The sequence below is a fragment of the Beta vulgaris genome, chromosome 8 (assembly GCF_026745355.1).
Source record: "Beta vulgaris subsp. vulgaris cultivar EL10 chromosome 8, EL10.2, whole genome shotgun sequence".
NCBI classification, from domain to species: domain Eukaryota; kingdom Viridiplantae; phylum Streptophyta; class Magnoliopsida; order Caryophyllales; family Amaranthaceae; genus Beta; species Beta vulgaris.
In genome coordinates this window covers 55765334-55769062 of record NC_079209.1, presented here as the reverse complement: position 1 = coordinate 55769062, position 3729 = coordinate 55765334, and the positions used below count along the sequence as shown (strand labels likewise).

Genomic DNA, 3729 nt, shown 5'->3' with positions numbered 1-3729 from the left:
ACCCGATCACATCTGAAGTTTAGAATCACTGGAGTACCATCTGGTAAAACAGTTGCTTGAGTAACATTGGGATTCTCTCTTTGTATAACTTCAGCAGCCACCTTTCCCTTTTCTCCAACTAGTTCTGGCCATACATTCTTCCCTATAAAACAATAGAATTTAATTAAAGTTTGTTGATATCAAATCGTTATTCGTTAGGGGGGTTGGGGATACTTGTTGGGCTTACGACTTACGAGTGAGTGTCTTGTGCGAGAACAGCTCAGAAGAATTATTCTTAATATGGAGCTTCCAAAAGGAGGCAACAGAAAAATATTAAATTGTTAATTATGTGTTTATCTACACGTCGTATAATGGGAATGTAAAGATACAATGATATAATAATAGTAACACAACAAATTTAGATTAATGTCATCAAAAAGCTAAGCTCGCTGGATTTTATTACCTGGACATTCTGATGACATCTTTCTCTGATTGTTTTACTCTTAGCTGCTTGTTTTTTCTTCTTCTAGATAATCAGCGAATGCGCTTAAATTCTTGGGTTGAAGGCAGTATTTATACTAAACAGATAACACACAATGCCAATTGCCAAAGTTGCGTGGAGTAAATAAAATGATCTGCTGAACAATCACTTGTAATTCTTTGTTTTAATAAAATATGGGACCATAGAAGACTTATGGACGTATGGTTTTTTTTTTTTTTTTTTTATTGGGAAATTAAGTCAGCCTAAGGGCTAACCCCTACCAAGGCTACTAGCCTTGTAGGAACTACCAGCACATTGGCTGGTAAAGCATGCAAAGCATGCTAAGGAAATACCCCAACATAATGCTGGGAGTAAGGATCGAACCCCTGACCTCAAGGATCAGAGGGGAGTGCTCTACCACACGAGCTAGCTCCTCATTCTTATGGACATATGGTTATGAATTATGATCAATTCATTTGAGCTATTTTAAATAATTACTCAGCTCAAATATTTAAATTCTTAAATAATTAGAATTATTTAGTAGATACTTTATCATACTTATAATCCTATGACTCAGATTAACTTATAATAATTTGGCTTTTATGATCTCTATCTTTTTAAAAGAGGGATGGAAAGAGTAAGATTTAAGAAGGTTAAACTGATCTGATTTGAACTTATTTTTTCTGATCTGATCAGATTAGATCTGAAATAAGCAAAAATAAAGTAAACTGAACATAGTATTAGATTAGGAGGTAGTTTAACCAAAGAATTCATGGAGCAATTAACTTATTAGGTTCCAATTATATATTCCCCTCAAAAAAAAAAAAGTTCCAATTATATATCAGCTAATCTTTTCAATTTAAGTTAACCAATATTGTCAAACATTGCCTTAGCCATTAAGGGGGAAAAAGTCTTTTTCCAAGATAAATAAACTTGTGATAAGATTTTGAATAATTTCAGAAGTTACACTGCTTACACATAGATGATAAAACATTAAAAGTCAAACTTGGACCAAGCTAAGAGGAAAACAATGCAATCGCCATCGACGACTTGGAAGTATACAAAAGAATGATTTAATTAGCCACGCCATAGTCCCCGCTCCTCAAGGAAAATAAAGAAGTACTCACGGAAGCTTTAATTCTTGATAGTGCATGTTTTCAATTCATCTATAAATTATTGGAAGCGAGAAAGAGATGGTAGTTTAGTGGAGTATCACCTCAAATTTAGGGCATTATCTAGGGTTTGAATCCTCCTCCCAGTCATATGTTGGGACTTTACTGTTGGGTTGTTTATTCTTATACCTAGCTTTTGAGTTGGTGTGTCGTCGTACAGACTAGCTAGTAACCTAGCATGAGTTAATATATTCGGACTAATTATCTTTCATAATAAAAAAAAATTATTGGAAACGAAGATTATCTTATAGAGTGCCCCAATCCAAACTCCCAATGGTGTACTAAAAAATGATTGCTTTCATGAGCAGCAACATGGTAAAAGAGAACAATCCACTTCGTTTACTTTTGATCTATACACTTTTCTTTTAAATCTACACATAGTTGTTTTTTCTGTTTTTAATGATATATCATATCTATTTTCTACTCCCTCTGTCCCATAATATAGTGCTTACATTGGATGTCCCAAGAACATTCTACCCACTTCATTCTTAATCAATTTGATTTGACTAAATTATCCTCAATTTTTACTAGGGGTGAGCAGAAATTCCGGGTACATAGACCCAGAATCGGACCCGGTACGGACCCGGACCCAGCCCGGCTGGGTCCGAGTCCAAAAAAGGGGACCCAATTGCATCTGGTTCAATTATGGGTAGAATTTTGTCGGATCCGGTACCTGGTAAGTATCCGGTTAGACCGGTTCCGGATCTGGATATCCGGTGGGAGCGGGTCTGGATCTGGGTACCCGATACTTAGAATTGGTTTTTTGTAATATCTAAATAGTGAGGTGCTTGTAAATTGTAATAGGATAATAGTTGCTAAATAAAAAGTTAGTACTTAGTAGCCCTTAGGCCATTTATTTTTTTAAAAATAATTTTATAGCTCAATAAGCACATCTTAATATATTGTTAAACTTACAACTGGGTACACAGTTCTGGACCTGGTACCCAGCGGTTCCGGGTCTGGGTCCAAAAATTTAGGACCCGATTAGACCAATTCCAATTCCAGATTTTTAATACCCGGTGGTTCCGGGTTTGGTTCCGGGTCTATGTAATTCTGCCGGGTACCCGGTTGTGCTCACCCCTAAGTTTTACACAAACTTGTCAAAATTATCCCTGTGTGCTCCTATTTCTTGTTTTGCACCAATTTAGGAAAAATTTAATGTTAGTTTTTTGGCTTTTTTTGAAGGAAAAAGAAAATAAGGAAGTAATTCTAGTACAAAAATATTTCATTAAATATATTTTTTTTAGAATTCTACTACTCTTTTCATTCTCCTTAATTCCCGTAAAAATAAAAAAGTAAGCACCGTATTATGGGATGGAGGGAGTACTTTTTCTCCACCCATGTTGTCCAGTACTTTTTAATATAATAACCTTTTAGTTTCCCTCATTTTTGAGTTTCTACTCACTTTTTTGGACTTCTTCCTTTGTTATCCTCCAACGTGAAATGAGTAAGTTAAAAAGCAACGGAGAGAATAGTTCTTTGGCCTGAATTCTAGATCTTTTATGCAACTTTCTTTTTGGAGAAAATGTCAATCCATATCAAGGATGTGCAAATTTAGTATATTCAACTGACATTTTTGTAAATAAAACATTACTGATATTATGTCGTAGGGGTCAGATATTTAGCCTTGATGTGTTCTTATCTTGAAAATGTTAAAACAAAGAGAAATTACAACTTAATATCTAATCTGTACAACTTGATATTAGTAACATTTATTAACAAAAATGTCACTTGATGTACAAAGTTTATACATCTCTGAAATAAACTGGTATTCGCTCTATTTTTTGATCATTTTCTAAGGAAAAGTCATGTTAAAGACAAAGCAACACCACATCAGCGTATGAGGTGGGTGTCATATAGCGTCTAATGCTTGCCCATGCATTTTTTATATAAAATTTGGTTTATTTATTACATACTTTGAAGCTACAATATTACAAAGTAATCTCAATAGCATCTTGCCAGTACTAGATATATCGAACCATAATCCTGAAAAAAACGACTTTTAAGGGAGGAAGTTACAACCATGCAATAAATTCATCCATTCGAGTGAGGTCTTGTTGGCAAGTGAATCCACCCCAACATTGATTCTCGACTTTT

At 34.6% G+C, this 3729-nt stretch overlaps 1 long non-coding RNA gene across 1 annotated transcript; it reads right to left on the bottom strand.

The window, feature by feature from the left end:
- On the bottom strand, positions 1–538 carry LOC125492572 (uncharacterized). Its single transcript, XR_007269210.2, has 3 exons — positions 443–538; positions 234–285; positions 1–142 (listed from the first exon to the last, which is right to left on the bottom strand). It is a non-coding gene; the product is annotated as an uncharacterized LOC125492572 (long non-coding RNA).
- Between the last annotated feature and the right edge of the window lie 3191 nt (positions 539–3729).